Here is a 12,031-nt window from a genome sequence, read left to right on the forward strand (position 1 = left end):
GTATTGATAAGGTCATTTGTGTTGATAATGTTAATTTGTTTCCTACTGGTGTTGTTAATCTTTCTTTGAAATCCATGGGTCTTGACAAGGTTAAACCTGTAGATAAGGTTAATTCTCTGCCTTCTACAATTATTAAATCTGCTAACCTAGTTAAACCTTCTTATGAGCAAGGCATATCAGAGTCTTTTAAGGTTTTTTATAGTCCTCCTATTGTCCCAGATGATCATCTCATTGCCCAAGTGCAAAAAATTGTTAACAAAAATAATATTGATCTTAACTTTGAGTTGGCAGATAAAGTGATTACCTCGATTGCCAATGACTTAGTTAAGCTGGATAAAGATTTATCTATTTTTCCTACAAATAATCCTTTTGAATTACTTGATCCAGATAAGGATATGAATCCTTTTGTTCTTGATGTTCCTTTGGGTTCTATTGGTTTTGAGGTTCTAGATCAAGATAAGGATAGGGTCCCTGATGGAACTACTCTTTTAGGTTCCAATGGTGGATTGTGTTTGATCCAATCCCCAATCTCTCTTGTATCTCCTTTTAATACTCCCACAAAGAGGGGTCGTAAACCTAAACATGTTAAGACCGAGCTGGAAATTGATGCAGGTATCTAATCAAGTCTTCTTTATCCTTTGGATTCTTCCAAAAGGAAGAGGAAAAAGAACCCTTTTATTCCATCGGTTACAAGATCCTTGCCTTCTAAAAGGAGTCTCTAGAAGAAATTTTCTGAGGGAATGGTCTCTCAGACTTATTATTGTGAAAAGAGGGGAGCCACTACCTCCCCTCTAGGCCAATGAAGATCTTATCTTGGAATGTTAGGGGCTTAAATGCCCCTAACAAAAGACTCTTTATTAAGTCCCAATTGGACTTAATGAAAAGTGATATTGTGATGGTGCAAGAAACCAAGTTAAATTTGTCTTCTACAGAATTGTTGTTTTCCTCTTGGAAGCCCTGGAAATTTTGCATTTGTTCCTCTGTGGGAGCTTCAGGAGGGCTTGCTTTTCTTTGGAATGATTTTAGTGTGGATCTCACTTTGGTTGCCTCTTCATCTAATCAGATGCTTGGTTTAGTAAATAGTAGACTTTCTAATACTAAATTTTGGCTTTTTTAATATTTATGTTCCTATTAGCATTGCTGACAAAAGGAAACTTTGGGAGAATTTAGTTTTGATTGCTTCTCCATTGATGGGTGCTTTTTTGGTTCTTGGGGGTGAATTCAATGTAATTTCATGTCTTGATGAGAAAGCTGGGGGTATCATTCCAAACAAAGCATATTATTGATGATTTTTGTCATTTTATCAAAAATTTGAACCTAGTTGATTGTAAAACTCAAAATGGCCTCTTCACTTGGACTAATATGAGAAAGGATTTCTATCAAATTTTTGAAAGGTTGGACCATTTTTTGGTGTCTGAAAAATTGGTATAATTTTGGTCGGGATTTCTTTTCCTCAATCCTGCCTTTTAGTAGTTTGGATCATTTCCCTATCTTATTTTCTATTCTTGAGGATAGGGCCCCTAGGAAGCTTCCTTTCAAATTCAAACCGATGTGGTTTAGGGACCAATCTTTTTTGCCCCTGCTGAAAATGTGGTGGTTGTCTACTCCACATGTCAATGGATCTAGGATGTTTCAGATAGTTAATAAATTGGCTTTTCTTAAAGGCAACATTAGAGATTGGAATACTTTGCATTTTAAGAATATTTTTGGGGAAAACGCTAGGATTCAAGAGGAAATTGAGAAGATTAATGAGGTTATTTTGGTTTCGGGTATGGATTATTTATCCTATGATAGGCTTAAATATTTGAAAGCCCAATTTGAGGAAGTTTTGGCTCGTGAAGAATCTTATTGGAGGCTGAAGTCTAGGGATCTATGGTTATCAGAAGGTGATAGGAATACTAAGTTTTTTCACTCTTCAACTAAGATAAAGAGGCATCTTAATATAATATCTTGTATTCATGATTTCAATGGGAATTGTCTATCTGATGATGGTGAAATTGCTTCAGAGGCTGTTAAATTTTTTAAGTCTTTGTTGTCTACTGAGTCAGTCTCTTTAGATAATAATTTTGTTAATTCAGTCCCTCCACTTGTTAATAAGGATGATAATAAGATGCTTATGACTCCTTTTACTATTGATGAATTAAGAGAGGTGGTCTTTTCCATGCATCCGGAGAAGGCTCCGGGGCTGGATGGGTTCACGGCTTTGCTTTTTCAGAAATATTGGGACTTTGTGGGGAATGATGTTTTATTAGCCCTTGAAGAGTCTAGGCGAAATATAACTATTTTGAAAGAACTAAACACAACTCTTATTGCCATTATTCCTAAGGTGGACAATCCTAACTCTTTCTCTGATTTTTGTCCTATTGCTCTTTGTACTACTTTGTATAAAATCATTACTAAGGCAATTTCAATTAGGTTGGCTAAGCTCCTTCCTAGGATTGTGTCTATCGATCATGGTGGTTTTGTTCCTAGAAGGGAAACTTCAGAGGGTGCAATTTTTGCACATGAGATTATGCATTCCATTTCACTTCAGAAGAATCCAACTATGGTTCTTAAACTTGATATGCTTAAAGTGCATGATCGGGTTGACTAGCATTCCTTAGTTTCTATTCTGAATCGCTTTGGTTTTTCTCATAGTTGGGTTAAATGGGTCATTTCCTGCATTTCTTCTGCTCATTTTTCAGTTTTGCTTAATGGTTCTCCTACTAATTTTTTCTCTTCCTCTCAAGTGGTTAGGCAAGCGGATCCTCTTTCCCCCTTTTTGTTTATACTTTTGGTTGAGGATTTAAGTAGGACCATTTATGATGCTAGATCTTCAGGTCTGTGGAGTGGTATTAAAGTTCATGGGTATCCTACTTTGCAATCCCATTGTCTTTTTGCGGATGATACTCTCTTATTTGGTTCAGCCTCTCTGGCAAAGGCCAAAGTTATTCCTTTTCTGGGCAGAAAGTTAATAGTCTTAAATCAAAGGTGTTTTTTTCTAAATGTTTCCTCTCTGGTTAAGAAAACATTGACTCATTTTTGGGGTTTTCAAGTGGGTTCCTTCCCTTGTAATTATTTAGGCATTCCTTTTTTTGTTGGTTCAAATAAGGCAATGTTTTGGGATAAAGTGGTTCATGCGATATCTTCTAGAATTTCTTCTTGGAATCATAAATGGCTCACTTTAGCTGGTAAAATTGTTCAGATTAAGTCAATGCTTAATGTCATTCCTATTTATTTGATGTCTGTTTTGAAAAATCCTCCCAAGGTTGTTCATGATCTCAAGGTGTCTTTAAGATCCTTTCTTTGGACTAATAACATTGGGGGTAAAAGAAGATTCCTCTTTTAGCTTGGGATAGGGTTTGTCTTCCTAAGGAGTTTGGGGGTTCGGGTATCAGAGACTTAGTTTCTCAGAACAAAACCTTGGGGGATAAACTTGTCTAGAAACTATATATGGACCCTTATAGTAAATGGGCTTCCATTATGTTTGCTAAGTATTTGAGGGGGACTCCTAGAGAACGACTTTTCACAACCTCATCTCTCCCGAAAGGATCAGCTTTTTGGAATTTTATTGTTAGTTGCAGATCGGTTATCCTTCCTCACCTCTCTTGGGTAGTTCATAATGGGAAGAAGGCTCGGTTTTGGGATGAATTTTGGAATCATCATGCTGCCTTATCTTCCATTTGGGATTGGTCTCCTTTGTCTGATATTATTTTTCGTCTCTGGGGTGTTTTTGTTGCTGACTATTGTGATATTGATACTTCGAGTCCCCATCCTATTTTTCGATGGAAATCTATTGATTTTATGCCTATTAGTAAAGACCTCAAATTTTATTATGAACAAGAGCTTGAAAAAATATTTCTTGTGTTTCAAGATTGGAATGATGCTTTGGTTTGGACTAAGAGAGCATCAAGTTCTTATTCTGTAAAGGAGGGGTACAAGGTATTGTCTCATTCCTCTTCTTTCTCCCCTTGGCCTTCTCAGCTCTTTTGGCATTCAGCTTGTCTTCCTAAAGCTGGTTCTTTTGTTTGGCTTGCAGTTCAAGATAGAGTTCTCACTGGGATGAGATTAGATAGGTTGGGGATTACAACGGTCTTTCCTTGTGTGTTTTGTGGTTTCTTTATGGAATCCATGGATCATGTTTTTTTGCATTGCCTATTTGCTTTGGATTGTTGGTACTGGTTGTTTGGTATGCTTGGATGGTCTTCTACCATTGGTCCTAATTTATTGTCTCATTTTTTGGCTTGGCCTTTGTTTTATTTGTCATCATTTTACTCTTCTCTTTGGGTTGTTGCTCCTTCTATTATCATTTGGAACATCTGGCTTGAGAGGAACTCTAGGATTTTCAAGCATAAATCAGCTTCATTGTTGGATGTGCTTGATAGGATTTAATCCTCCTATTGGGATTTCAAATTTTCGCTCTACATTTCCAAATGATCATAAAATGAGTCAGTTTGAATGGCCTAGTTAGAGAGAGGGTAAAATGGAGCCAGTTGATTTTTAAAGGGTAAGGCTTGGAAACTTGTTGTACACCTTTCATTTGGCCTATGAAGTGTGTTGCAATTTTCAATTTTCAGTTTGGATCAGTTTATCAGGTACCCATTTCAAGGGGTGAGTTGAAAGTGCATTTTAGGTGCAAATGCAGATTTTACCAAGTAGCCTACTTTGAGTGCTTATATCTTTTGCCCTGTTGATAGTCATGGTGAAATTCAAAATGGATTGAATTCTATGCATAAAATTGCGCCTCTGTGCAAAAATTTCAAGTCTTCTTGAATCCATTTTCTCAGTTTACAAAGCTCGATCTGTTTGCAGTTTGTATGGTTTGAAAAGTCCCTGTTTCAGCTACTAGTCGAAGCCCTGTTTTGCATAAGTGTTAAAGTTGCCTGAGTAAGTGTCATGTCAGAAAGTTTGTTCCGGGATATTGTTGGTGCAAATGACAAGTTATTTTTCCAGTTTCAAGCTCCTGCCAATCCGTTTGATCTGTTTTCAAAAGGGTTTATTGAGCCATCAGTTTCAGTGTTTCATACTTTCATTGTCGCATCAATTAAAGCAGCCATTTTCATGAGCGCACCATTTGCACCTAGTCAACCTTTTGGTCAAACTAAGTATTCTAAGTTTTTTTATGTACTTCAAGGTACCTATGTCTTAGATTTGAGGGTCTACGGAGGTCGTTTGATATTTTTAAGAAAGGCATCATGAGTTGCTTGCGCTTTGACTTCATCAGGTCCACAGTGCCGACAAAGCCAGTTGGTCATCTTTGACCATTAATATCTCTTCACTCAGGATTCTTATTGATAAACCACTTGGTAGAGTTCATTCTTGTATATCATAGTACACGTGTGTTAGATGGCGAGGTCCAGAAAGGTGTTTTGACGGTTTGAAAATTACGTCTTCGCGATTAAATGTGAAAATGTGGCGCAAGTGCCTGAAAGTTGCAAAACTCAATTTGGTGATCCTAAAATGGTGTCGATCGATTCCAGAGGTATGTTTAAGGTTCATGAGGTGTTTTAAAGGTCATTTGCATATTAAACGAATTTTCTTTTAGCCGGACCCACTTTGGGGCCCGACCTGGCTCATGCCCGTGCATTATTTTTTATGGCGAAAATGTTCTTAGTATATGACTTCATGATGCATAAAGATATGGGATTGCATAGCAATGTTATTATAAATTCTTGTTGAATATTCTAGGCCTGGTATGGAAGAGGAAGAGATTGACATGGTCAATGAGACAATTCCCAATATGGAAAAGAGTATATTTTTGGAGAATAGAGAAGTCCTTTTATACTCTGGCAATGGACAACGTTCAGAATTAAGCTTGTGCATTGGCAATTGAAAAAGGAAAAGCATAGATCGTCTAATTACTAGCAACAATCAATCTTCAGTCCATGTTGTGCGTGAGCTGGAGCGTGGCCATCAAGATTTCAAGTAAATTCAAATTGACAAGTTTAATGTCAAAATTCTCCTTCAGCAATAGAGATTGATATGAAACCTCAACCAAAAATCTGCCAAACCAAAATCCTCCTCTGCGCAATGCTGGGTTGGAGCCCAATGAAAAATTATTTATGCAAATGCAGTTGAGGCATAATGCCCACGTCCTTCCCTGCTGTGAGTTATTACTGGTTGTAGAAATTTTCAAACAAATGCCATTTGCTAGCATCTTCTCTGCGTTGAAGTAGAGGCAAATGAAACTCCAGGCAAAATAAAACTGGTAGGTGTAAAATGCCAGCATCCTTGAGGGTTGCGTGGCAAGCAAGGTGGAGAATGGTGGAGTATGGAGTTCAAAACAAATTGTAGATTCATAGCTTCTAGTATTCCTCCCTGTGCGTGGTGTTTGGGGAGTGCAACAAAAGCTTTAAGCAATTGAAAAATGCCAGCAGCAAAATCCAATAGCATGTGGTATTTTGGAGAGACATTGAAACTTATATAAATGCAAATGGCAGGTGTAACATTCATCTCCCCTATAGCATGGAAATGGAGAAGGGGCAAAAATATTTCAATCAAATGCAAATTAGCAGGTATGTCTTCCTTTCACGTGCAGGCAAAAGGGTATTGGAACCTCAGAAAATTTCAAATGCACATTGGCAGCTCCTCCCTCTGTGTGGACTATGGAAGGAAATAGTTTTAAAATACCTCAGATATCAAATCCCCCCTGTTGTGCGTTGACCTTGTGTGGAGTTTAAAGAACTGTTAAAAAACTTCCAAGCAAAATGCAAAATGCCATTAAAACTTGCAAAAAATGCACAATTCTAGGCTAAGCAATTATCCCACATTGGTTGGGCGATGCAATTTTTTTGTATTTAAAAGCAACACTCCACACTAGTATAATGTCAAAGCTCAAAGGTTTTTGACGGATGGTGTTGGCTAGGCCCAAGCGGACCCTAGGTGTGTGGGTGCGCTTCCCGAGGAGACCAAGGAGGCTAAGTGGCGACTAGATGGACCCCATGTAGGTACGAATCCCGAGGTAGACAAGTTTTGTAGACAAAGCGCAACTTAACCAGTGAGCAAGTTGCAGGAGATTTGACGATGCACGTAGATTCGTGGGGTAAAGATGTGCAAAAATTAAGCATCGCAAAATAGCAAAAAGAGTTAAAGATCAAGCATGTTCCAAGGAGATCGACGGTGCACGCGATTTCATGAAGCGGAGATGCTCGTCGGTTAAGCTTCACGAAATGGCGAAGTGTTAAAGAGCCTGCAGGTTCAACAAGATCAACGCCCAGCGTGATTTCGTGAGCCGAAGATGCATGTTCGTTAGTCATTGCAATATGGCGAAAGACACATGGCGCACAGGTGGAGGTCCAACTCATAGGTCTCACTGACATGGAAATGAAGTGGTGATGATGTGGTAGACAGGTGGCATACATTTGGCAGTGATGTGGTAGATTGATGAGGTGTCATCTGAGGTGGCACCCAGTGGACCCTATCAGCCAATCGGAGGTTGCCATGTGGCAGGGCGTCAGGCCAAAAATCAGAGAAAAATCAAAGTTAAAATGAAATTTAATATATAATTGAAACTATGCAAAAAATTGAAAAATTTAAATGATGTGCACACATGAAGAATTAATTCACTCAGGGGCTCATTTTTGTCCAAAATATCAAGTATTATATGTCGTCAAAAAGCTCTCAAGATGAGGAATCCATTTATGAAGTTTGTTTCAACAAATGTGGGATATTTTGAGAGCAGTTTCCACGGGAAGGAAGGAGATATTTTTGCAGCTAGGGAAAAAGAAGACACCTGGCAGTGTGTTATGCAAATCTAATCTTTTTCCCTCTTCTTATTCCCATTTCTTCTCAGTTGTAAGGGTTCCAGTTTTTGAGAGATTTTCTCCAAGGGAGAAATCCAAAATTGCAGGTTCCAGTGATGACATCTTTTTATTTTTGCAAATGACAATGTGTTCTTCAAGGTTTTCAGTGTTGTCTTTGTTGTAGGTCTTGTTTCAGTTTGCAGGTTCACACATATGCAAGGCATGTGTGATTTTTCATGAAATTGTCTCCAAAATGTATTCAATTTCATACAATTTCATATTGTTAAGGATAATTTGGATTTGTCTCTTTTAGCCTTCTCTAAGAGTGTAATGTTTGTCTTTTGGGTATTCTTCAAGGAAGAATTTAAATCCTGAAACCCAACATTAATGATGTTGAATATGTATATTGGATGTGTAAGCATGATTTTATGACAGAGCAAAAAATTTTATAATGTAAGGCATTGATACATGAAAATTTAATGTTGAAAGGAACTTGCATCTGAGATTTCTCTTCCAGTTTTATGCATGACTATGTGGCCTGGATAAGGCACTAGTCTTTTGTAACATTTAAGGGTTGTCAGAACATCATTTAAAAATCCAAAATCAAAATATCTTTTGTTTTTTCTTCTATAGTAGTGTCCCTCCATCTCATGATTCAAACATTGTTGAGTTGTCAATGTGGATTTAGCCTATCTACAGTACACTCCTTATTTTTGAACCATTTATGAGATCTATCTTCTTTATTGATGTTGTCATATGTGGGTAATGAGTCTGAATTTTAAGCATCAAAGGTATACCCGCCTAGGTTTTGCAGAGCCTGAACAGTAGAAGGATTCATATCCTTTTCATGTTGTCCAAGCCCTGAGGTTCTTCATAGATTGAATTGGCTACTTCATAGATCAATTGCAGTGTACTTGGGTTAATCATTTTTTATGCACAACACCTCCATTTCTGAGGTGGTGCTTTCTTATATTTATAAAAATTTGGATCATTTGTGCTCCTTTTCTCATTGGGATAATTGGGTGACATGGAAATGGAAATCACTTCGAGTCATTCCATCTCATGGGGCTGTAGCATCAAGCTTATCCTATCTTGCCAAGCATAGGCTTGCTAAATGATCTCCTCCTCTGCAATTTTCTTTTAAATTAAATTTGATGGGGTTGATAAGGGAAATCCGGGAAAGTCAGGGATTCGAGCTGTCCTTTTTTATAACAATTCTAAGATTGTCAAAGTTGTGTCTAAATTTATTGGTGTTGGTTCCAACAATTATGCTGAATTTCATGTTTTATCTTTTGGTCTAGATTTAGCCATCTCTTTGGCCATTAAGGATATTATCATTGAAGGGCATTCAATATTGGTCTTTCAATCGGTCTCTTAATAAGAAATTTGTTTCTTGGCACTTACAATACCTTTTAGATCAAATTCTTTCTCAATTGAAGTGTTTTACTACCTTTACTATATCTCACTGCTATAGGGAAATTTATTGTATTGCTGACTATCTTGCTAATAAGGATGTAGTTGGAAGTGTTGATTATTTGGAAGTCTCCGCTTGGGATATTCCCTCTTCTTACATTAGTGTTCATTTTTAAGTTTTTCTTTGGTTGAATTTTGGGATCAAGGGTCTCTTGTTTGATTTAGTATGGCAGGGGTATTCTGATCTTTGATGGGTTGATCTTTTCTTTGGATGGGTGGTTTTCCTTTTTGATTGTTTGCAGTCTGTGGCTTTCGTCACATTCCTTGTTGGTTGTGGATTTTCTTTCGTGTATTACATTAGGGAGGGTGTTGTCTAGCCTTATGACAACATTTTTTTTGATGGCATACTCGGTAAGTATTTCCTCAATGAGTAAGGAGGGTCATGGAGCTTCATCCGTACGGTTTGTATCTTATTTTCTAGGTCAGATTTAGTTGATCTTTCTCAGGCTTTGATGCCCTAGCACACTTGGTTATTATTGTTAGTAGGCACTTTGTTCTGCAGGTTGGCTGTTTTTTATTTTGGTTATCATGGTGGGAAGCTTTTCTTATCTTCATTACATTAAGGAGGATGGTAACTTTCTTTGATGATGACATTCACAATAAGTTTTGCTTTTTTGATCATGGTGGGTGCTTGAACTTCATCTGTGTGGCGTTATTTGTCTAACAGATTGGGTTTATTTGGTTAATCAGATATTTGATGCCCAGGGTTTATTTGGTTACACACGCTCTTATTCATCTATTCATTATTATGAGTTGGCATTTCTTTAGCATGATCAACAGTTGGTTGCTTGATTTGGTAATCATGGTGGGATGAGCTTGGGTAAGTTGGCTTGTGGCAGCTTCTTCGTGATGTTGTATCAGTTAATCATTTTTTTGGTAGCTATCTTTATCATGGTTTGCAGTATGCTTGCTTGATTGAGTAATTATGTCCGGTTATGCTTGGTTCACTCCCTTGGCAAGTGGGTTTGGTAATTATGCTTTGGTATGATTGGTTCCTGCACTTTATGTGTTGTATTGTGCTTCACCATGGTTTCATTCATGATGGTCTCTCTCACTTGGTTTGGCTTATATACGGGCTTTGGTTTTTCTTTTTCCATTCTTGTCTCTCCTTTATTCTAGTGGTTCTTCTCATATGTTAGGATGATCTATTTCATTCGAATGATTTTGTAAAGGCTTGGAAGATGGTGGTTGTCTTTAGGGCCTTGAAAATTGCAGGTGGTTTGGTATATGCGATGGTTTCTCATCTCTCTTTTGCTAACTTGGCTATTTCTATGGGTTATTCTTTGGCTTGGCCTCATTTTGGTTCCATCGGGTTTCTAACATCCCCTCCTTCTTCTTATATGGATTATTCATTGTTTGCTTACGCTTTTTGTCTTGGCAGGCTCACTTGTAGTGGTTTCTCTTATTTTTCTTTGTCTCATGCTAATCAGTGGCTTGGAGACATGTTCTTTATAGGCAGGGGTGGTTCGTGGTCAACTTTTTTTGCTGATCTTTCAGTTTTTTGGTGGATGTTGATCTTCCTAATGATTCGAATGGCAGTTTATACTTTTATGCCTCTCATGGAAGCTTCTTTTGTGTCTAATGGAAAGATTATGTAATATGGGGTGGGATTTTGGTGGAATGTGCCCAGGAGGCTTTTGTAATGGGTAGGTAGGCTTTGTGATTTTTGAGCAATACTGAAGGGTTTTCTTACTAGTTATTTCCCTTCAGTGCTCATTTAACCAAACACCTTGTAAAAAAATATTATATATTAATATAATTCAGTGGTATATCCACTTTTATCAAAAAACAAAAAATAATAATAATATAATTAGTATTATATTCGAACCCTAACTTTACACTAAGTATTAGCAATGGTATTTAAAGTAATTTTAGTGTAATGTTAGGGTTATAATGGAGACAATTCCTTGCAAAGATGCCATTATGGGGAAAATAGGGAAACTTAAGTAAACTATGCCCCCGTCCAAAAAACTGAAGAAAAACCTAATGTAATTTTGGATTGAGGAGATTGATAGTGATTAAGATGTGACCTAGGATAGTAGGGATGAGGAGAACAAAGATGTTGGTGGCTCCAACCATAGGAGATCTAACATGCTTCTAGGTCATCTTATTGACAAAGGTAAATAGAAGGTGAATGAAAATGAGGATGATTTTGTGACTAAGGAGGACTATGAAGAATTTGAGAATGGGGATAGCATGGGGAAGATGACTACCGACTAGTTGAAGAACTCAAACAACATTAAGACAAACTCATTGGACTTGACTAAAGATGTCCACCTAACAGATGATTCCCACTTGATTGAAGAGATCCACCATGCTAGGGATCCCCATACTTGCACTAATGTGACACCACCATTGTTGATCTTTCAACCTAGAAGGTGAAGGTCTTGGATAGGTTTGAAAAGAAGATCGTGAATCTCTTGAGGTTCAGTTCGAAGGTGATACACAAGTCTGCCACCAGATTTTGCCTATTATAGAAGAAGGAGCTCGGGAAGGTTGGCAATGGGGATAGAAGCTCCAAGGACATGTTAGTGGGGACTGGGGTGACCTATTGATGCAGAGCCCTAAGGAACAAAGGCTCCTCACACAAACTCAATCCACTAGACCCTCAACTAAGGTCTCAACATTCACATGGATTCTTGGGAAATCCTAACAGCAACATGAAAGGACTCCTCTACAATCGCCTTTTCTCAATGGGACCCCACTATATCCATGAACAACTCATGGAGATACAACTTCTCACATCAAGTCTTTTCTTGACACTAACTCTCCTATAGCCACCTATGGCTAACTTGGATTACAACACATCCACCATTGCAGAGAGGTATGGACCCTAT

Source organism: Cryptomeria japonica, chromosome 2 (assembly GCF_030272615.1).
Source record: "Cryptomeria japonica chromosome 2, Sugi_1.0, whole genome shotgun sequence".
In the NCBI taxonomy this organism is placed as follows: Eukaryota; Viridiplantae; Streptophyta; class Pinopsida; order Cupressales; family Cupressaceae; genus Cryptomeria; species Cryptomeria japonica.